The sequence below is a fragment of the Lampris incognitus genome, chromosome 11 (assembly GCF_029633865.1).
Source record: "Lampris incognitus isolate fLamInc1 chromosome 11, fLamInc1.hap2, whole genome shotgun sequence".
Lineage (NCBI taxonomy): Eukaryota > Metazoa > Chordata > Actinopteri > Lampriformes > Lampridae > Lampris > Lampris incognitus.
In genome coordinates, this window is record NC_079221.1 from 32,071,310 (window position 1) to 32,095,066 (window position 23,757).

General features: G+C 43.4%; 1 protein-coding gene, 1 long non-coding RNA gene and 1 pseudogene across 3 annotated transcripts in view; 1 reads left to right on the forward strand and 2 right to left on the reverse strand.

Moving 5' to 3' along the window:
• The window catches only part of pard3bb (par-3 family cell polarity regulator beta b), a 520,416-nt gene that overhangs the window by 241,300 nt on the left and 255,359 nt on the right, over positions 1–23,757 (forward strand). The window lies entirely within an intron of this gene.
• LOC130120573 (uncharacterized) lies at positions 8,870–9,646 on the reverse strand. The gene is made up of 3 exons (XR_008810988.1): positions 9,577–9,646; positions 9,056–9,169; positions 8,870–8,909 (listed from the first exon to the last, which is right to left on the reverse strand). It is a non-coding gene; the product is annotated as an uncharacterized LOC130120573 (long non-coding RNA).
• On the reverse strand, positions 18,128–18,497 carry LOC130120952 (chromobox protein homolog 1-like; annotated as a pseudogene).

Here is a 23,757-nt window from a genome sequence, read left to right on the forward strand (position 1 = left end):
CCGGCACTGTTCTTCTTTCCCCCCTTTCTCTTACACTCTGTCTCTTTTTCCCCCCTCTGTCATTCTTTTTGGGTTTCCTTTTCTTCTCTGCGGAGCAGTAAATTTTGTTCAACCACACTGTAGATTGTGGTTTCTGCCTCTGCTCTCCCACTGGAGTGGTTGTGCTGGCCCCATTAAGGGCCATTGTGTGTGTGTTTGTGTGTGTGTGTGTGTGTGTGTGTGTGTGTGTGTGTGTGTGTGTGTGTGTGTGGTGTGTGTTTGATCTGAAGCGTTTTGACAGTGGTCCAAGACCCTAAGATGGGAGGGGGGTATCCAAAAGAAGCCTGAATGGCCAGTAAAAGTGTAGCCATTTTCATAAGTCAAAAGTATAGCCCATTATATCAAGATTTCATCCATGAGGGTACTTGCCTCACCTGTTGTTTGTGTGTGTGTGTGTGTGTGTGTGTGTGTGTGTGTGTGTGTGTGTGTGTGTGTGTGTGTGTGTGTTCATACCTGCCTTTACACATATGACTGTATTAACCTGTGCTGCAACTGTTGTCTTGTTTTATCTGAAGGATTCTTGGTAATTCATTTCTACACTTTAAGGACACACACACACACACACACAAACACACAGACGCACACACACATTCTGAGCACAGCTGGATGGAAGGCACACCTGTGAGCAGCTCTCTGTCAAGGACAGAGTTTCTGAAAGCAGGTTTCATTTCATACACATGCATTCGCATAACACACACACACACACACACACACACACATCAGAGGGACATTTCCCACAGAGCTGTTTATTTAAGGACCCCAGTGGGCACAGGTCTCCATTGTTTCCCAGTAAGAGGACTCGGTGCACTCCTGTACTCATGACTAGTGTAGTCGTTTAATAACATCTCTGTTATGGTGTGTGTCAACTAATTTTGCGACACCAAAGTTGATATGTACACACCGCTAATCCCACCATCTTCCTGGGTGTTCTTCTCGCCCTCCCTATCCTTAGCTCTCCTACCCGAGGACATGTCAGTATTTACAATTTCTGTTCAGTTTTTACGGTTTTCCACTGCGGTAGTGTAAATCTTTAACGGTAGTTGTGTGTTGTATGTGTGTGTTGCATGTGTGTATGTGTGTGTGTTTGTGTGTGTGTGTGTGTGTGTGTGTGTGTGTGTGTGTGTAAAGCCTCTCATTGTTCACTGCTCAATTTTGTTTTTAACTCCCTCTTTCACTCTCTAGCTCTCCTCTCTGTCAGGCTCACTTTGATTTAAAAAAAAAAACATGCCACACACTCTCTACAAATTTCTTCACACACACACAGAGTAATGTCACTTTAATAGCGCATCCTCCCAGCAATCCATCGCTGCAGCAGCCCATTTTAATGTTAAACGAGCAGCGCAAGATTTTTCATCTGTCAAAACTGCGTTTCCTATTATGGGATGGTGTGGATTCCTCTGTTCACTGTACAGCCAGACTGCAAAGTACACAAGCGCTCTCGGAGGCATGCGGACACAGGGACACGGCCACCATGCATCGAAAATAAGAACATTCCTAATTTACTCCAATTTTCCAGATTTACCCTCGTGTGTCCTTCCACCAAAGTAATCCTGCAGCCCAGCGGAGGGTCCGGGCTTCAAGGTTGACTTTCACTGCTGTATTCCTCAACAACACCTACCCTCTTCCTTAAATTATCTTCAGCATAGCTTTTGCATTATGGCACGTAAACAGAAAAAAAAATAGTTCTTTTTTTTTCTCCGCAATTGCACCCAGCCAATTACCCCACTCTTCTGAGCCGTCCTGGTCGCTGCTGCACCCCCCCCCCCTGCCGATCCAGGGAGGGCTGCAGACTACCACATGCCTCCTCTGATGCATGTGGCGCCGCCAGCCGCTTCTTTTCACCTGACAGTGAGGAGTATCACCAGCGGGACGTAGCATGTAGGAGGATCACGCTATTCCCCCCAGTCCCCCCCCCCGAACAGGTGCCCAGACCGACCAGAGGAGGCGCTAGTGCAGCGACCAGGACACATACCCACATCCCACCCGCAGACACGGCCATTTGTATCTGTAGCGTCGCCCGACCAATCCAGAGGTAACACGGGGATTCGCACAGGCGATCCCCATGTTGGTAGGCAACGGAATAGACCGCCATGCTACCCAGATGCCCTAAATATTTACTTCTAATAAAAGTCAAAGTAAATGAATACTGAGGGGAATAGAAAGTAGGGAAAAAAGTGGGCAGAATCTCTGAGTCTAATGACTCCTAAACAGAATCATGCACAGAAGACGGTTGTAGTTTCTCTCTCCAGCGGTGTGAAGTTCTTTCCAAGGTCATTGGAGCTTCCTATCAGGGCTGGGCAGTCAAACTGATGGGCTGAGGTTTATCCAGCAGGGAAAACCAGTTTTCTGCAGAGTAGAAGACTTTGTGTCGGCTTAACGGTGTTAAACCGACAATCCCTGCAGACAAACACCGTCTAAACCTGACACTGCTGACCCACACAAACAGGTGCACACATTCGCTCTGACCTACGCACACAAACAGATTTAGACTTTCTGTCAGACTCCTAAACATGTATACACACACACACACACACACACTGTTGCAAAAGGCAGCCATTACCTGGATTCCTTAGCACAGAGACACAGACAAAGATTGTAAATGAGGGCTCAACAACCCATTTATTAACACAACATTTTAAAAACACCAGTGTTAAAACCCATGTAAAACCCATTTTTTGGGGTGTGGAACCAGTTTATCTGTCCTGATCCAATTAGACCAGCTCAGGACAGTTGGTCAATACCCCACTCTTCCACATCCCTCCCCCTTCACTCCAAGGCCGGGGAGAACCTCCAGCCGAATCCCCCCCCCCTTTCTCCCTCAGGGTGGGTCTAGGGTGCCAGGTCCAGTAGGTCTGGTGGCAAGCCGTCTGGAATCTGACACAGGGTTCCCATACCTGACTTGGCTAGCCACCAGCACATCCCAGCGCAAAATCTCTCCATGGCCTGCTGGTGGAGACGTCTTCTTCAACCCTCCACTCCTCACCAGGAGGGCCCAGCTCCCTCGACGACAGACCTTCCCACAGTCCTCTCCACGAGGCAGCTCCCCGCTGTTCATCCTCGCAGACTGGGAGAGGGAGTCATGTCTTCCATCGCAGGGCAGCTGGACTACGGACTGCAGGGTTTGCCGCTGGGTGAGACACCGACACTCCTGGTGGGGATTGAGAGAGCTGGCCGGGTGGAGCTGCGTTGGACACAGGCTGTTGTCCCTTGGCAACTAGTCGGCACCACCCTCACTACCGCCAGCCTGCGATGCAGCGAGGTCCTCTTCTCCCGCTGTGGTGACCTGAGCCGGCAGTTTTTTTCTTGGTGTACGTTCCAGTCGCCCAGTCCGTGTCTCTTTCCCGTGCCAAGGCACCCGTGTGGGCCTCCACTGGCAACAGGCTGCCACTTCCTGGGTTCCCTGAAACAGAGACACAGACACAAATTGTAAATGAGGGCACAACAGCCTAGACACAAATTGTAAATGAGGGCACAACAGCCTATTTATTAAAACAACACTGTAAAAACACCAGAGTTAAAACCCATGTAAAAAGACTAAAAACAAACGTTCATTAAAAGTCTCTTCATTAGAGAGAGAGAGCTGGGCTCTGGCCTCTTCGTTTGTGGTGTGCAACCAATTTATCTGTCCTGAGTCACTTAGACTGACTCAGGACAGTTGGTGCACACTCCACTCTGCCACGCACACACACACACACACACATTCAGTCTGACACATGCACACACAGAGTCTGACAATCACAAAAACGGCACACATGCACACACATTCCCTTTCACATCAACACAGAAACACACTTGGGCTTTCTATCTCACACATACACAATGTGTCTTACACACACAATCACACAGAGGAAAATACACACAACACTTGTACAGTTAGACATGGGACTCTCTTGACAAACAACCACACAGAAGATGTGTATGTAAATTATTATATGCTGGTTATCTGTAGACATTTACATAGGCATTTGTAGTAATGAACACACACACACACACACACTGACTCCTTCAGATATCATCCTCCTTTCCTAATTTCCTGGAGGTGATGCTTTCTCTCGCTTGCTCTCTCCATCTCATTCTGATTGTTGCTTTCATTCTGTCATCAGATGTCCTGGAAGAGGAGCAAATCTGAGTCTCCCATGACTCTCTAGCAGAGACTGGCAGTGAAACTTCAATAAACAAAACACTTTATGTCACAGCAAAAGAACAATAATAACTAGAAATCGGGTAGATGTTCATGTGGCCTCTGGGAGACTAGTGGTCCTTCACCTGTTTGGCTTGCCGTGTCATCTTTGTACAGCTCACTGAAGTTGGGCTCTTTGTGTCACGCCCCGTCTGGATAGTCAAGTTATCTTTTGTTTCTCCCCGTGTTCTTTGTCTTGTACTTCCTGTTTCATTATGTTCCTCACCTCGTGTCTCGTTTCAGGTCCTTTACTTCCTGCCCTCATGTGTCTCCTTCCTGTGTGATTACCTGCCCTGTGTGGTGATGGCTATCGGACAGTCACGCTTTGCAGGAAGTGACGCAATGCCCCATATCCGTTGCAAACGATAACAACACACTAACGTAGGCTGGCTAGCTAATAGAACTGCTAGCTAATAGAACTTTTTCCACCCAAATTTAAGCAGATATTTAACGTTGTCAACTCGAAATAACCACTGAATACAAATGCCTTAACCCACTACAGTATCCAGCATGTACCTGAAACATAACACAATACTTTTATTTGACCGCTCGCCTAACGTTAGCATATGCTAGCTAGCGATGATTTGCAATGTTAATCTCCATAGACGAGGTTTGCTCGGGGCTAATTTTAGCTAGCTAGCTAACGTTAGGCGAAAACGAACAGGAAAGACGCCACATAATTGTTAGCTATAACATATTTACTTTAATGGTTTAAAAACGGATAGCTAACACAGCTTAATAGGTGTACTTAGTGGAATAGCAGGGGGTATTTGGGAAAGCTTTCATGTGCCTATTAGTGGAATTCTTTAACTTTTTATGATAGCCTATGTCAGCTGACTATTACTGAAGGAGGCAACACTACTCAGCCTATTTCCTATTCATGAAACCTTCAGCATCTGCTACAATGCCCATTTTTGTGACTGTGTGCCTGGTAGGGACACCAGACTCACCTTCACAAAAATGAGCGGTTTCATGAATGGGAATTATAGGCTGAATCAGTTACCTCCTTCGGTGATAGTGGTAGATACCCAGATAAGGCTATTACAGTCTAGTGTTTTAGCCCAATGTTGTTCTCAGGGTTATAATAAAGATGGATGAGATTATAATAAATCTTTATTTCAGACATAGGTCCATATCACATACAATGAAAAAAACAGGAAAATAGAAATAAAGTTAGTATGAACCAATGCTGCCACACGGCTACAGTATGTTTGGGGTTATTAGGAATTAGAAATAAACTTTGTATCATCAGAAGACATAACCTTTAACAAAATATAATTAAATGAGTTGGGATAAATTAACCAAACAAAAACAGGTAGAAGAACAAAGTTGCCTGCGATTAATTGGAGGTTAAAATATGCTAAACATTAGCCGATAAATACTTTATAATAAAATCATCAAACAAGCCTGAAAACAACGTGAAAAGTAAATCACTCAATAGAACACTGTCAAATATCAACGAATATAAAATGTAATCCAACACAGTTGTCAAAACTGAATGTATCTTCTTAAAATATCTAAAATAACAATTCACATAAATTCTATAAGCGATAAATCATGAGAGGTCTAAGGGTTGGGAAAATAACCCATGGCTATGTGAGCTGTGAGGCCCGAGACAAAGCCGAAGGTCTTAAACCTCCCCTAGCCTAGCTGTCGGTTTCAAAGGGAACCTTGGTTATACAATTACGAGTACAGGCATGAAAAACACTGACTTTGTTGTGCCTCTTTTTAATTTCCAGTGATGGCAAGTTATGGAAACTCAGTGCTTTTCAAGCCTGTATGAGTCAATGAAATTTAACCATGGGTTATTTTGCCCAACCCTCAGACCTCGAGTAATCTTTGCTCTTCAACAATTTCTAACAAGCATTAAAATAAACAGAGATATTGAGAATTCCATCCTCCTGAGAAAAGTCTCTGCTTGATGGGGGATGAACAAGGGAGTTTGCTTGGCAGCTGTTAGGGTAATTAGATGAATACAGAGCAGCTGAGTGGGTGGCAGGCAGAGTGATATCAAGTGAGCCAGGCCCTTTTCGAACTGAAGGTTTTATACTACCTAGTGGATACTACATACTGCATGAATTGAATTCTACAATGATTTTTATAGCAGTATTCAGGATTAATGGGTAAATTGGTTCTCTTTTGCAGAATACTACAGACGCTAGATAAAACTGACACTGAATTGAGGCCACAAGATGCAGCCAAAAACACCCTTGAGTGGTGCAAGCTTCAATCAAAGTGATTACCCTCTAGACCAGGGGGTCTCAAAGGTTCCAAGCTGCGACCCACAGAGGGCGGGGACCCCCACTATTGGTGTTCAAAAGAAATGTACACCCTAGGAGATGGGTGCCTTTTTTTCAAATCCTAAAGCAGGGACACTTTCGTATACATGCACCTGGCCCACTGTGGTTTATTGAGAGGATCTGGAGTTTTCCCAACTAGCCTGTCTGATTTTGAGCCAAACTTTTGAAGTTCACAGTTGTGCACTTGTCCTTTAATAGTTGTATGTCGCACTGTAGGCTATATTAACTTATAAAAATAATCTCCACATTTCTGTGATGACCCACTGAAATTGGTCTACATTTCTTAGGAGATGCTACCTGATAGATAATGGCCCATGGATGTCTCTAGGAACCACAAAACAATCTCGCATTAGGATCTAGTCTGGGGGTTCAGGGCCGGTAGGCGGTGTCTTGGTGAGGGTTTAGGGCCTGGTAGGCGGTGTCTTGGTGAGGGTTTAGGGCCTGGTAGACTGGGTTGCTTGTTTGGTTCAACCCCACAACGTCATGGGTTCCCTGAAAGAGAAAGACCAGTCCTTTTAGGCAAGTCAGACCACTCTCCGCCTTCTCCGTACAGTGGACAATGGACATACTGCCCATAATGTTACAATATACGCAATATACATTAAAAAACTTCTTCTTGCCCAGCTACTTCTTGCCCAACTACTTCTTGGTCATCCTCAGCCGAGTTCACCAACGGGAAGTTGGCAGACTTAACAATGTGCAAGTTTTAATATGCGGGCACAACTCCTCACGGCCAAACCTTTTCTTTTAGGGACAGGTCCCTTAGGGCGGTGAGGGGTCCATGCTCAATAGTAACCTTGAACCACAAGGATGGCAGCTGGGCACCCAAGCTTAGATTTTGTACTTATTAAACATTTAGATGTGGATGCATTGGCTACCAATGTTTGGTTACAATTCTTGTGAGATCCCAGGAGGCTGAGAGACTGACCAGGTGAATGAGGGCAGAGTGCTATAACGGTGCCAGAGTGCCATATCTGTGTATCAGAGACTGACATACCTGTGTGATATACTGCGTGGAGATGACAGGGTAGCTCATGTTGCCCCTCCCAGGGGTGGCGGTAAGCACAGTGCTGAGAGGCTGTTTGCTGCGGTTTGGCAGGGTATGTGACGTGGTAGGCATTATGAGATGCTTCTCATTTTGGCTGGTGTTCACCACCTGGGCAGCCAACATCAGCAGCTTAGGGACTGCCTGGGATGACAAAAGACATAACAGCAACGTTCAGGGAGTTAGTATGTAGATGGTATAGGCTTATTCGTCTGAGGACGACCTAATGAATGAATGAAAAGGAAGAAATCGTAAAGTACACAATGCATGAAACATCCTTGTTTTTTGGCTGTGCACCAAAGCCAGTGTGAGGGCTGCAACTAACAATCATTTTAATATTTGATGAATCTCTATATTACTTTTTTGACTAATTGATCAATCAGATTAAAAACCAAGAACACCATTTGGCATTTGTTTCAAAATCTTTTTAAAATGATGTATGATGTTCAAATAACTTCAGCATCCTGCTTTTAATGTTGCTTGAATATATGTGCATGCATTTGTGTGTTTGAGTGTCTGTGTGTGTGTGTGTGTGTGTGTGTGCATGTGTGTGTGTGTGGAAGTGTAAGTGTGTGCATGTGTGTGTGTGTTAGAGAGGGCGAGGCCACCTGCTTCGTGGTCCGTGCGGGAATGATGGGGATCGACATCCTGATCGCTCCTGTGTTCACCACTACGTTCTTAGCTTTAGGAAGACACACATCAGGTCAGGAGTTAGGTTCAGGGCTAGAATCAAGGGGTTAGGGGCAAGGCTGGTGCCACAGGTTATGGTTTAGGCCAGTGATACTCAAACTGGGGTACGTGTACCCATAGGGGTACTTGGTGGAATTGCAGGGGGTACTTGGGAAAGCTTTCATTCATCTATTATTTAAAGTAATAGTCAAAAGTGACATGTTTGGGCTCATTATGTTCACCCTTTTTACAGGCTACAACTACAGTTCAACTACATTTGTCTGGGCCAAACCTAATTGCAAACCAATCATTTAAATGTGGTATTTTTTGTTGTTTTATTATCACATGTATAAAGCTTATTATTTTTTAGACCAGAAGGGGGGTACTCGAGGCAGGGCTGTGGGTACTCCAGGATTGTTCAGAATATGCTAGGGGTACACAACTCGAAAAGATTGAGAATCACTGGTTTAGGCATTACCTGGTTGCTTAGAGGATGCGTTTGACTCAAGGCTGCCAGTGTGCTGTATGCTGCCGCCAGTGGAGGTGGTGAGAAGTTGGATGTATTGGAACCCAGAACCAGGAACCTGGATCCGCTGCACATAGGCTGGGAGGTTAGGGGGATGATTGACCTGTACTGGGGAACGCCCACTGCCACCGTCCCAACCGTTTCAACACTCTTGAGGGAAGAGGGTGCACAACACACTCGGGTTAGGGTCAAGCTTTGCATTTAAGATTGCTCAAGAGTGTAGCATTTAGAGAACTTATAACATACAGTACAAGGAAATTACAAGGAAATAACACAGATTTGATGAATAGACTAACCTTTATAGACTTCAGGGGTGACAAAGCAGTGGTAGCTTCTGTTGTCTGTGATTGATATACATCAGGTGATGAGACAGAAGCAGGCATATTTGATAACACACCCTCAGCTACAGCCTGATAGAAGACAAACAAGGGAATGCATATCAGCTCTCATATAATTCCTCTCAACCAATCACAACATGTCAAATGACATGATCAGATCTAACTTGAACAATAATTAAAGGGATACCATGCAGGTTATCCCTTCAAAAATAAAATACAGAGTTATTTAAAAAAATAATCATACTAAATGATGGCGTAAATCCCACTATAATGTACCATCTAGTCAAAAAGTAAAAATATAATATAGTTTTTCTTAGGTTCTGCTTTCTTCTTCATCTCGCTGTGTTATTGTTTTGGTCTAGTCGTGCAGCAGATAAGTAAGAAAATGTGCACTTTCTTCCTAAATAATTAACCTTCAGCATGTATGATCTATACATCCCTTTAAGACAATTCTAATAACTATCTGTCATAAAACTTACCAATGACTGAACTGTAGTGGTTGACTGGGAATGGTCAGAGGGCAAGTGAGTGGAGGGCGGCAGATTTGTGAACTTGATCTCATTGCTTCAGCCCGACGACCAACCCTTCCTGAGAATGGATGTTTTTTAGGGACCATGCTGAGAGATTTCAGGTGTCTAGCCTTCTTAGATGGTGGGGTGTATGACAGAGGAAGGGTCTTGTCGTGAGGAGTGTGAGCCCTAACATCCTCCAAAAGGTCAGTGAGGCGACCAATCACAGAGTCCAGAAATGACTCATCCTGCAGATGGTATGCAAGGTCTGAGATCTCACGCAGTAAGCTGCCACACTTCTGCCTTTTCTTGGTTTTGGACTGTTTGGTCATCTCAGTAGAGCTGGGGTCTCCGGTCTCTCTGGTCTCGGGCGGTGGAGAAGAGCTGGGGTTTCCGGTCTCTCTGGTCACGGGCGGTGGAGTAGAGCTGGGGTCTCCGATCTCTCTGGTTACGGGCGGTGGAGAAGAGCTGGGGTCTCCGATCTCTCTGGTTACGGGCGGTGGAGAAGAGCTGGGGTCTTCGGTGTCAGTGGAACTCCCTATGCAAACCACATCCAGGGAAAATAGGGGGTTGTCCCTGTATGAGACTCCTAGTTTCTCCCAACCCCACCCCGGTACCATACGGAAGACGGCACAGAAGTGCTTGCATGGCAGAAGATTTCTTTGCCAGTCTTCGCAAGTACAGGAGGGCATCGTGGAGTGGGACCCAAAACAAAGGTGGTAGAGCCTTTCAGACCTCTGACTCTTCACAGTGAACAGTCCTTCCTCGTGCACACTGACATCTTGCTGGTGGTAGGACATGGCCTGGAGATACCGCTTCATGATGTGGTCCACAACCAGACGAGGCCTGTCCCTCAGGAACAACGGCAGCTTGTCGTTGTACTTTCGGTACCCACTCGAAAATTTAACATTGAGCTCAACGTACCTTGAAAAAGAAAGACAATGATAAAAAAAACTGAGTTATATACTATGCTAGGGAATAACTTTTAAATCAACTAATCACAAGGGGAGTCTGGCATCATATTGGCACATGTTGCGCCGTAATGAGATGTTAAGCGAGTGGCAGAACAACCACACTTGTGCAAACCTATAAATCATATAGTGAATATTAAAGGGGAAGTTCAGTTTTTTTCAACCTGATGTCTTTTTTCCCATCCATGTTTCAGAGAAAAGTAGACATGGAGATAGAGTTTCCTATTCCTATGTCTAAAATCCTAACTTATCTCTATTAGTATGTAAGATGTGATAGGATTTAGAATTAGGAAAGAAAATTTCTGTAATGAGGGACCAGGTTGGATATAACTGAACTTCCCCTTTCCGTCATAAAATCAACATGTAGCTTTAATTGTAACACCGTTCACTTCAATAACATCTCTAAATGACTTTAATGTACACAGGCCTTTCACTTACTTCTGATATGCCCTTGGGAGGAAGTCTGTGACAACTACTGTCAGCATTTCACTGAGACTACAGTGTTTGTATCCATCCAAGTAGGAGTGTTTCAGAGTCTCATTCTGCCTTTCAACACCGTTGTTGGTGTAGATGGCCACTCTCAGACTTTCTCCTCTGAAGACACGGACCCATCTCTGACAATGAAGAAGAGATATTTATGTTAAAACTAATGACTTAAGCATGACACTTTCAGCCTATGATCTAATTACCCAAAGGCTTACTTTAAATGTATATAGTTTTCTTACTTACTTACTTCTTCTTCCACTTATCTGAGGTCGGATAACACAACCCATTGTAAACAACCCATTGAGACACAGTGTAACAATAATGTCTGTCTACAAGGCAGCACGTAAGGCTTTGGCATTGCTGTATAGCCATACGTGTCAAAGGAACCCGACCCACTAATATGAAAGTAACAAAAGGTCAAGTGCTTCTAAATATAAAAGCTTGGAAATATGCTCACCTTGGCCTGGGGCAGCCATTTCTTGGCGAACCATCTCCTCAGTCTCTCATTCTCCAGCCATCCTTTGGTTTGTTGGAGCATCTGGAGACGCTGCACAAATTCCTCCTCTGTTGGCGAGTCTGCGATCAGCCTGAGGAGTGGGAGGACCTCATCATCGCAGCCATTGTCCTTTTTTCGCATCCACTCTACCCAAGCCTTTTCTCTGTGAAAGTCACAAAGGAGGACTTTGAACTCTGGAAAGAAAAAATTCATACATTTTAAAACATTACCTTACCTGACATACCAAAGTATCAGGCATGAGGACGCACAAAAAAATCAGTTCACATTAATGTACAAGTCTAGATCTCCTTATCAACAATTATTACCTGGAAACTCCATCTCCAGGGCACCGATTTCTGCCTCGCAGAAGTCCACCATAAAATGGGATGGGTTCCATTCTGGGTTCCAGTCCCTGAAGATGGAATGGCCTCTCTGATGTCTGCCGTTGTTTCTGTTTGTGTGACAAACACTCCAACAACAGCGTAATGCACATTTGTACGGACACATAGAAAGAACAGGGGCACTGAGTAGCGGCATGTGCGGTAAGTGGCATCGAGGAGACAGAGCTGCTGTCCGTAGCAGAGCAACAGCCTCCGCTGCCATGCTGTCTGCAGACAGAACAGAAGTTTGCGGAGGAGTCATCGTCTTCCTGACTTGGTCTGTAGAAGATCCTGCAGTCCCTCTGTGAGGTCCAGCTCTCAACAAGTCCCTGTAAATTCATATAACAATCCTTATCTACTGACTGTATATGCAAAAGAATATCGGCTCCATACATGTGACATCCATGTTCAAACGTATCTGGTATGAAGTAAGATGCTTACACTATTCAGTAGCATATTCAGTAGCATCGAAGTTTAAAATATGCAACCAATGCTGCTATCAGTGGATGTTCTTTGTCTTTGATCAGACACTGCTGTAATTCTAAAATATCTACCAACAGCTAGATTACCTCCAGATTAACTTGGTCCACTGTTGATTTCCGTGTGCTCTCTTTTGCCCGTCTCAAAATGTTCCAAATGTCCTTGTCCAAGGGATAGAACCTTCTCCTTGTAGGGGGAGGGAGAGCCTCTCCCCTAAACATCTCTTGGACCAGGATTGAAACATGCCGCCTGATTTCGCCGATCTTTCTGGCACCAGCCTTGGCAAGTTTGACGATGTGGCTTTCAACCCTGGGGTCGACTGGCTCTCGAACCTCAGCTGCCTGGAAAGTGATTGACAATACAGTTTGTGTATTGTTTTTGGCAGGGCTCAAACTACAAACTCAGCTTCATAGAGGTTTTTGGGTAGTTTTTGGAAAGCCCCAATTAGAGTTTCAATGCTTTCGTGGGGGTCATGGGGGCTTTCATAGGGGTCAGACCCCTACATACCCCCACATAGTTCGAGCACTGGTTTTTGGAATGGTTGTACACCTACTCTATAGTTATTTGAAAGAGTTCTAAGCCTCAGATCAAGTCAATATATTGTGGGGACTTGAGATCACAAGCTTGGTGTTGCCCATCTATGCTGTCGCTGAAGGAATTGGAAAAAAAGAAAGAACATAGACACAATCTTTTTCTTCCTTTTTATTATTCAATTCCTTTGGTGTGTATATCAACCAGGCTTGTGATCTTGAGTCCCCGCAAAGATGGACTTGGTTTGAGGCTTGAGACTCATTAATATACAATTTGCAAAACGTCTATGAGAAAATAAATGGCAAAATTCACTTCCTAGGTCCCAAGGGGGCACTCATACTTCCTACTTCGCTTAGCCTCTCTATAGACCTTGTAAGTTATGCCCATGTTTGTGCTCCTACATGCTTACGGTACGGCTGCTTATGGTATAGCTTCTTCCAAACCTGTAAGCTGCCCATAACCAGCCATGTTGGAGCACAAAAATGGACGTGGCTTACAAGGTCTATTATTCCAACTGACCTCTCCTGTCACAGGGTGGTTTCTATGCTCCTCAACTGGGGGGAAGGACCCAATGAACTGTTGTTCCTGAACTACAGGTTGGTTGGTTGCTAAGGCCACCTTTAGTTCTCCTGCCTTCTTCCTCCTCAATTTAGGAGAATCCTCATCAATCTCAAACACAAAATACGATCCAATGGAGACATGTTTGGGGAAATAACTGATTAAAGTTAGCAGAACTCAATGAGAAAATACCTTGTATTCAGGAAATCTGGTGACATGAACCACAAGGATGGCAGCTGGGCACCCAAGCTTTTTTGTGTCCTGGACTAGGCGTCTCCTCTCTTTATGTAGACCTAAGTGGTCCGTGTGGTCATTCAGCTAGAAAATAAGCAGAACATAACACTACTAAAACTTTTCACATCACATGATTGATTTCATAAGGATTTGACACCCTGTCCAGTTCCATTGTAAAAATGGCACACAAATAACATGGGGAACACTAGGGTGGGGCATTTGGATGTGAACTGACAACTTTCAGGTTTATTTCAAGGACTTGACTAAAAAGATTAAAGGAAATGTCCACTATTTTTCAACCTGGGCCCTATTTCCTGACATTAAATGAGTGGTGACATTTTTAATTTTTGAAATAGCTCCTGTCGGGAGTTATGGACCAGCCAAACTGACTGAAGTTCTTCCCACACTAAGCTTGTTTCAATAGCTGCTATTCTGTAAATGCTGTCAATACAAATTTTGAGTATAGCTGCTATTCCTGGTTTTACCAGCAGAGGTTGAACAGCACTTTTATTTTGATATTAGATTATTATTAGCCTGGCTAGTTATTGAAGGCATCAAATAAAGACAAAACCACATGTAGCTAGATAAAGATATAGAAAAAAAATAGGACCCAGGTTGAGAAATAGTGGAAATATTATAGCCTTCTAAAGCAGATCTGATTCTGGACAAACTCAAGGTGGCAACCCTAACCAGTTCTTGTTGTCGACTCTTGTGCCTTTCATGCCTGTCTGGACCCTGGTGACAGTCATACCCTTTCCTCCCTACCACAATGTACGGGGTACCATCGAAGGGGATATGCTTGCTCTCCCAATGGACATGATAACAAGCAGGCCGGGGCTCTGTAACATTAATATTAGCAGATGACATTAGTTAGCTGGTCTGTTGTTGTCAACATCTACTTCTACTAGCCTTAAATAACGTTAACGTAATACTTTTCCAGCACATATATAACGTTAGCGCCGGTGCAACAGGATGATAATAGTCCTCCTGTGTAGGTAATTGACCAGGAAACGTTAACCAGCGTTACGTTAACGCTACGGACAACTAGGAAAACATGACAGCGTTAACGTTACGGGCAAATTTAAGTTAAGTTACAACTTTAGCTAGCTATCGATAACGTTTACTACTAACTTTACGCTACTAACGTTAGCTAACGCTAGCTAGCTAACGTTAACGTCCGTACTAAAACAAGTGACCGCAAACTCACCAGTAATCGTATGGTAAACACCAAAATCTTTGTCCTTCCTTTGGACTATGAACTTTGATGTGGTGTCAACTTCATACTGTCTAAGATTAGACTCAAATGAGCAATATGAATTGAAACGCTGGGAGTAACCAGCGTTGCTCTCCATTGTTAGTGTTACCAGTAACGTTAACGTTATTTCTGACTGTTTGCTAGTAATGGGAGTGTTTTGCTAACTAGCCTAGCATGAGAGGGAACGCGTTTGAAGTTTCCATAGTAACGCAGTCGGGTCCAGCCCGGTGAGATCACTTCCGGCGAAGCGTGACTGTCCGATAGCCATTACCTGCCCTAATGTGTTGCACCTGTGTCTCATTGTCTCCCTTCCTCCAGAGTATATAATCTTAGTGTTCCCTTCCTTCTGTGTCAGTTCGTCTTGTTCCTTGTGACAGCGTTCTTCCTCTTGTGTGAGTTTCTTTAACCCTATAGTTTCCTGACCTGTTTTTTTGCCTTTTCGACCCTGCCTTTCGCCTGCCGATTTGGACACTGTTGCCTTGTTATCTGATCACTTGTGTGCCGACCTCTTTCCGATTAAAAGGACTGATTTTTGTGAACTGAGACTGAGTCTGCGTTTTGAGTCCAAGCCTGTGGTTCAGTGCTGATAGTACGAACTGGCCATAACATGGACTCAGCGGACTCGGATACAGTACGGTCTGTGCTCTGGGCACAGGTTCACAAGATCCAGAGTCAAGATGAACAGATCAGTCTTCTTCGCCATGAAGTCAAGGAGCTGACAGCCTTGGCAGTTTTCGGAACCCAGCTCAACCATCTCTTTGACCAAATGCGGAAGATGCAGAACCCGCCAGGCTCTGGCTTATCGGCACCTCCGGATTCTGGGTCCGATGCTGCTTCTCCTGCGCCCGCCACTCCGTCCCTGCCTCTCCACCTTTCCAGACCAGAGTGTTTCTCCGGAGACACAGGTGACTGCAGAGCTTTTCTAACCCAGTGTGATTTGCATTTTTAGCTTCAGGCTGCTGCCTTCCCCTCTGACCGCTCAAAGATGGCATACATTACTTCTCACCTGACTGGGAGAGCGGAGACCTGGGCGACGGCAGAGTGGAGTCGGAAATCACCTGTTTGCAATTCACTGTCGCTGTTCTCCAAGACCTTCACCCAGATCTTCCAGCAGACAGCCCCTGGACAGGGTAAGAAGAGGGTCTCTGATTACGCCATAGAGTTCCGCACTCTAGCAGCAGTGAGTGATTGGAACCAGCCAGGCTTGTTTGATGCATTTCTTGATATTAGCCCCCGTGGACCTACCTGCAGAGCTGGATTCCCTTATAGCCCTGGCTATAAAGATTGACAAGCGTCTGTGTGAGAGAACCAGACCCTGCCGCTCCAGCGGAGGCGACAGGTCAGCAGCGACTCTTCTTCTTCTTCCTGGCGACGCACTCCTCCTGCTGACTATCAGTGCCTCCCCCAGACACGGAGGGACCTATGCAGCTTGGCTGAACCCACCTGACCCCAGAGGAACGGCAGCGACAAGTTTCAGAGGGTCACTGCATCTGCTGTGACCAACTGGGCCACTTAATCGCCTTCTGCCCGTTAAAAGACCGGGCTCGCCAGTGAAGGTGAGGGCACTGGTGAGCTGTACTTGACGGTCCGCAAGCTCCTGGCGGTCCGGCGTCGGGGCTCCCAATACCTGGTCGACAGGGAGGGATACGGCCCGGAGGAACGTTCCTGGGTCTCGCCCAGCAACATCCTGGACCCCTCCCTCATCCAAGACTTCCATCGGGCCCCACCCTGGCGACCATCGGCCGTCTGGAGCCGGCCGTGGGGGGGGGGGGTACTGTCACACCTCGTCTGGATAGTTATATTTTGTTTCTCCCAGTGGTCTTTGTCTTGTACGTTTTATTTTGTTACTCACTTCTTGTGTCATTTAAGGTCCTTTTACTTCCTTCGCTCCTGTGATTACCTGCCTTGCCCTAATGTGTTGCACCTGTATCTCATTGTCTCCCCTCCAGAGTATATAGCAGCGGTCGGGAACCTATGGGTCGCGAGCCATATATGGCTCTTCCGGTGACGGCATATGGCTCCCAGACAATTTTGAGTTGGAAAAAAAAATCAGTTTGGAACTGATTTTAAAATACTTGTGATATTTCTTAATAATACTGTGTCATTTTAAAGTAAACAGAAATTAGTTTTGAAGATAAATGTCACGGGTCACCCGTAGGTCGGGTCGGGAACCAATGGCTCGCGAGCATGTCCGGGTCATTGTAAAGGTGAAGAAATCAATTTGATCAGATAGCCACCTGGTTTATCCGCTTCAACCCTTGTAAGGGAAAAGATGGAATTTGCATTTGTGGAGAGAGCAGGATCTGCGGTATGTCTCATATGCAATGATAAAATGCATCGATGATCAAATATAAAGCGGCACTTCGATACGCACCATGCAGCACCAGAAGTCGCATTAAAAGTAAGACATATTTAATTTATTATACGTTAAAAATACTATATGGCTCTCAGTGAAATATATTTAGAAATATTTGGCTTTTATGGCTCTCCCAGTCAAAAAGGTTTCTGACCCCTGGTATATAGTGTAATACCCCTTTCAGACCAAGCTCCGACCAGGGTTGATTTTGTGTATGAAAGGGATAACCCGGGTTGTCCGACCCCGCTTGGCGACCCGGGTCCAGAGGTGGGTCGGACACGGGTTGACTTCGGTGTGAATTTGCAGCACCCGGGGCCGGACAAATGAATCTTTTTTTTTTTTTTTTAAGTTAAATGCTCTTTAATGACTGCTCAGACTGGCAAACATACGAGTCTGTTGGTTTCCAAACGGGGCACTTGTCACAACATAAGAAGCTAGCTAGCAGCGCCATTGGTTTTAGTGAGAGGCTAGCTGTTTTGTGTAGCCAAAACTTTAACCATGACAGAGGGAACAGAAAAAGAAAACGAAACAAATTACACGTTATAGTGGCATTTTAACTGCCCTGTTATAGCTAGACCTGTTCATTATAAACTCCTTTATATTCACATAAGGAAATATGGGAGGCTGTACGCCATCCCCATTTTACCAGTCGACATTCAAAACAAAACGGTGCCTCAATATGATGGCTGTTTACTGGGACCGCTAGACGAGACTAATTTACCAGCCAGACAAACATTTACAAGCATCAGACGCCCCCCCTCATACCCCACCCCTCTAGTCTTTCTTCTCCTCCTCCTCAGTGGGTTCAGATTAGGCGCTCCTCACAGAAGGAGATGATGACCTGCGGACACTTCACATTTGTCTTCTTGGTCGGTACAAGGTCAGCGCCGTCAGAGTTCTTCCTCCGTCTCCCTTTCTTCTCAGACTCCATGGAGGTGTCCTTGGGGGATTTCTTCTTGCCCTCCTTTTTGTCTTTTTGCATGAACTCTCCAACCAGGTTGGGACAGTCCAGATTATGCTCCGTCTCCCATGTGTTGCACTCATCTGGGAAGTCTTTCCATTTTAATAGGAACTCCACTCTGCCTTCTACCACACGTCGATCCAGAACCTTTTCCACCACACACTCCTCCTCCTTCACAACCATCTTCACTGATGCAGCTGCCAGCTTGACCCCTGGTATTGGCACCTCGTGTCCACATACTCATCCATTTTCTGTGACCATTTTGGGGCCATTTTTTCCCAGCAGCCGCATCACACCGCTCAGTCCGCCATCTTGTCTCCGCTCGGGACAAATTAATCTTTTTTTTAAAGAACTTTATAAACAAAAGTGTACAAAAATAGTATACAACAATGTCAGTCAACAATAGTCACATTATCAAATGTATACAACATTAACACATATATTAACATAAATATGCCAGGGGGATTGTATGAAGTAAAACATATTACATAACTAAATATTTTGTAAATCATAAAGTGCACGCATATGTTTTTACAGCTTTTTTTATTTTCACTGTCGGATATTGATGAAATATATTGTTTGATATACGCAGACAGCTCAGGAAAATTAGGTTTCTTGCTAGAGAATTTAGATCTGTGAATATAAAATTTTAAGATAATTAGCAAATTGATTAAATAATACTGAGAATCGAGGTTACTATCAAATTCAGTATATCCAAACAATACATTTTTCCAACTCAGGGTGTAATGGGGGTAAATATGATCAATAATCAAACGAGACAACCTACTCCACAGTTTAGTGTGTGGGCAAGACCAACATAAATGAACCAATGTTTCATTAAACCACAGAGAGAGCAACTCACATCTATGTCCTTAAGTCTCTGCAAATATTGATTAGTTGGATAGAATCTATGAATAATTTTGAACGATATTTCTTTTACTTTATTAGTCAAGAGGAACTTATGAGGTAAAAGCCAATTTTTTTCCCAAACAATTTTTTTCACCAACAAAGGCAGACCAATAAGATAAGGCAGAGAGGTGAGCTAATATCTTGTTGAAACATTTGACAAATAATCTTTTTTGTTCTTGGTGTTCCATGAAAAGTATGCTTTCCCAACAGTTGTTTCAGTTACATCTGATGATATAGGGAGATTAACATTCACGTTAACACCTTTGAAAATTGAAACGATACCAGCGGGAACAGCAACAAAAACGATAGAAAATTCTTTAGGTGTAACAGGGAATCTGTTTGAAAAAGATCGATTTGTTTTTATACAGCAAATATCTATTATTCCAAATAAACCTGTGAGGAGAAAAGTTGTTTGTAAATTAGACACCATGCCAGTAACATTTGTTTGTGGAACGAAGAAAGTTTGAGGGGAATTTTGTTAATGTTATAGTTACATAGAAGCAAAAAATTTAAGACCACCAATTGAAGAAAAGACAAAATGGGGAATGAAATTCCAAAGAGAAGATTGACATATAAGGTAACGTCTGATCCAATTTATTTTAAAGGTGTAATTTAGTGTGGAAAAGTCTAAAAAATTAAAGCCACCATTATTGTATTCGCGCATCAGAACAGATTTCCTAAGATAATGGGTGCGGTTTTTCCATATAAAATCAAATAATATTTTATCTTGTTTTGCATATATGACTATCTATACCTAATGACAGTACAGCATACGTATGTTAATCTTGATATTCCTTCAGCCTTTGAGAGGAGAATTCGGCCCCTTAAAGATAAGTCACGTAAGAGCCACAGATTGAATTTTTGTTTAGTTTTGTTAATTATTGGATGGAAGTTAGTGTTACATCTTTGGGATTCATTTTTATCTATAATGATACCTAAATAAGTAACCGAATTTTTAACTTGAATATTGGAAATTGAATCAACACAACAATCTTTGATAGCTAATAATTCACATTTTTAAAGATTTAAATGAGCAAGAATCATGGCCAATATTTTATAGTCATTATTTACAAAAGAGATTGGGCGCCAGTTGTCAATATAAAGCAGATCTTTGTGTGGTTTAGGAATTAATGTAATTAAACCTTGAGTCATACTTGCAGGTAAACAACTGGATGATAGGCTTTCATTAAACACTTGTAGGAGAAATGGTGCCATCTGCTGTGAAAACAATTTATAGAATTCAGAAGATAAGCCATCTGTTCCCGGAGATTTGTTATCCTTTAAAGAATTAATACAGTTACTAACCTCTGTTAGTGATAAGGGGAGATCACAAAGATCTCTTTCAGAGTCTTTAAGTCGAGAGGTATGCTGTAGTGAATTCAGGAACGTTTGAGTATTATCTTCAGAGTATTCAGATGTGTACAGGTTTTTATAAAAAGAACAAAAATCAGATATTCGTTTTGGGTCATCTGTTATATTATCATTAATTTTTAGTTCATTAATGGTAATTTTTGCACGATATTTTTCTAGTTTGAAAAAATATGCAGAGTTCTGTTCACCCTTTTCTAGCCACTGTGCCCGCGATCTAATAAACGCTCCTTCTGCCCTTCTTTTATAGATCACATCAAATTTCTCTTGTGACTCATACAATTTAATTTTGTCTTCTTTTGTTAAGGCGTCTGGTGAAATTTGAGAGAGTAAAGAAATATCTGTGATAATGTTCTGTTCTTCTAATTTCCTAACTTTGGCAAAATTACTTGCGTAAGTCCTAAAATATTTCGCTGATTCATACTTAAATAGCTCCCAGTTTAATCTGAATGATTTATTTTTGCCTATCAAAGTAAAGCTTTATCAATTGTGAAATTTTCATTTTAACTTCCTCATATTTAAGAAGAGAGTTGTTCAATTTCCAATATTTGGCTTTGCAGCTTTTATCAGAGGGAAACAGATTAATTGATATGTAGATAGCCTTATGATCACTTAAGGGGCAAGGGATAACATTTACTGTGATATCTTGTTCATTAAAATGTTTGGAAACTAACCAAAAATCTAAACGAGAAAGCCTTGTGTTTCCTTTGTTCTTCCAAGTGAACGTTACCGTATCTGGAGATTTGACTCTCCATATGTCGACTAAATCATATCTTTCTATAAAAGATTTAATAAAATTGTTTCTGTTATCTTGTGTAGGTGGCCATCTATCTATAAGTGGATTCAAAGTTACATTAAAGTCTCCTCCAATTATTATTTGGGAATTTGGAAATTTAGTGAGCCAATGTTTAAGTCTATTCTCTATGACAGTAAATAATTGAGAATTTTCTAAATTAGAGTTGTATCCATACACATTAACAATAATCAAAACAATTTTATCATAACTGAAAATTTGACAGATAAAATGTCCTTTAGGATCTGTGTCTGTGTGTAGGATGTCACCGTTATATCTATTTTTCATGGTTAAGACACCCGCTGATCTTTCTGAGCTGTGAGAAAACCATAAATCGTTACCCCATTGGGCTCTCCAAAAATTCACATCACTTGCGATTGAGTGAGATTCTTGACAGAAACAAAAATCTGTATCAAACTGTTTCGAAAATAAAAATAATGCTTTACGTTTTGTAACATTCCTTAACCCCCTGGCGTTTAGGGAAACTATAGACAAAGAAATTCTTAAGATAAGAAAACTTACGAAATAATACTGAACAAGTAGGTATGACCTGGTACGCTGAGCATTAGTTGCACTTGGAGCAGTCAACATAGTAGGTGACAATATAATATAAATTGAGCAAAATAAGGGTGTCCTACATATTTTAAACCACTTAGTTTTTCAAGCTGTTGTCTATAAAATAATCAGTAGGATAAAACATTGTAAGAAATATTGTAAGAAAAGAATGCAAATTAAATGAGAGTTCAAGTAGGCTCAGTTCTCCCTGTGATGAAAAGTCTAACAGCATACCAGTTTAGAGAGTCAGGAGACTGAACTTTGTTGGACCTGCAAGCCATGAAAAAGACTCAGTTGAAATCAGTCATGTTTACCTCAGGTAATTTCCTGTCCATTGATGAAGGCTCGTGCACCTACATAATATGCAGGTTTCCCCTCACTTCATGCCTTCTGCACCATGGGCCACATCTTCAGTCTGGCCTCCCTGACGAGTTGAGAGAGATCTTCAGCAAAACGAAGCCTGTTGTCACGCAGGAAAGAATGATTTTTTGCTGACTTCCACACAGCATCTCTGTAGGACCTCAGGGAGAATCGGATGATGATGGCTCTTGGAGTGGAGCGGCTTTGTGATGGTTTTCCAAGACGATTGCCAACATTGATAACATCGGAGAGCTTGTTCTTTTCCTCTGGAAAGATATTCTGGCAAACCTCTAAAGCTTTTTCTTTCACATTTTCGGTTGAGTTTTCAGCAACGCCATAAAGCTTCAGGTTCCACCGTCTTGAGTAGGACTCCAGCTCGCGCACACGTGTTTGAAGACTGACAGCTTTGCGCTCTTCCTCTTTAAGACGAGCTTCAACATTTGACACTTTCTTCTGTGTGTCTTTTACTTCACTGCATGCAAAGTCTACGGTTTTTTCATCCCTTCTATCGTCAGTGTATTTTCGTCGATTTTCTTAGAGTTTTCACTCACCAGCCTTTCAATAGAGTCAGCTCGCTCATTTATGAGTTTGGAGAGTATGGAGATGACGGCGTTATCTTGGGATGTGGACTCTTTAGTCTCATAAAGAGCTTTTTTTTGCAGTAGGGGACTTGCATGGAGTCACAGGTAGCGGAGGAAATTCTTCTTCTGCCATAGTGACCGTTACTGGTTCTACGGAGCGAGCGTAATCATGGCATGATGATATAAGCATGTTACCCGAGTGGACCGCAGGCGAGGGGACTTTGCTCTTTTGCGATCTTTTCCTGTCTCGACTCGACATTAAGCTGCTTTCAGTCGTTGAAGAAGTTCTTCCGGTTGTTAAAGTTATTTAAACGACAACTTCTTCGTTTTTCACCAGATAAATCGTTTATTGTGCAGGAGCTCCGCAACCACGACTTACTCGGCAGCCATCTTGGCGTCTTTTTCGACAAATGAATCTATTGGTTACGAATGGGGACGCACAGCAGTGACGCAATTATAGGTTGCCGTTGTCCATAAACAAACGGTGCGACGCTGGCGGGATTGTTTTTTTCAAATACATTGTTGGTGAACGTGGATTAAAGCAACCTGGAGAAATGGCAAGATTTCGAAGTGCGGGAGCTCCTCGCGGTGCGTGGTGAGGAAGAGATCAACAGGCAGATGACCGGGACGGTGAGGGACAACGTTGTGTACGCGAACCTAACAAGGCTGCTGCACCAGAGAGGCGTCCGGCGATCCCAAAAACAGATCACAAACAAACTGAAGGCAGTTGAAACACCAACTCCAAACAAACAGGCGATGCTGCGGTACTCCCCGGGTGTTGCAAACCACCATAACACAATGGCTCGTCTGCGCCGTGGATCAATGGCTTCACGGTAGTTGGTTTTGTGACATTGCAGTGCTGGGCCGACCAGTTAAA